Below are 395 nucleotides of genomic sequence, written 5' to 3'. Positions count from 1 at the left end.
AAAAAACCCCCAAAACCAAACCTTTCAGGAAGTGCCAAAATCCCACAAAAAATCCCCGAATTCCATCCCTGGAACTGCCCCCAAAACCAGGAGGGAGCCCCTGAATTCCCCCAAATTCGGCCCCGATGTCCCCAAATGTCCCAAATCCCCAAAATGTTCCCAACCACCCCCAATGTCCCCAACACCCCCAGTGTCCCCAACGTCCCCGATGTCCCCAACACCCCCAACGTCCCCAACACCTCCAACACCCCGAACACCCTCAACCCCCTGAACGTCCCCGACGTCCCCGACGTCACCAACGTCCCCAGTGGCCCCAACGTCCCTCATGTCCCAATGTGCCCCCGATGTCCCCACCCCCCCCAACATCCCCGATGTCCCCGCTGTCCCCCATGCCC

Source organism: Corvus brachyrhynchos, unplaced genomic scaffold (genome assembly GCF_000691975.1).
Source record: "Corvus brachyrhynchos isolate BGI_N302 unplaced genomic scaffold, ASM69197v1 scaffold159, whole genome shotgun sequence".
Taxonomy (NCBI): domain Eukaryota; kingdom Metazoa; phylum Chordata; class Aves; order Passeriformes; family Corvidae; genus Corvus; species Corvus brachyrhynchos.
This window is presented reverse-complemented; position numbering follows the sequence as displayed.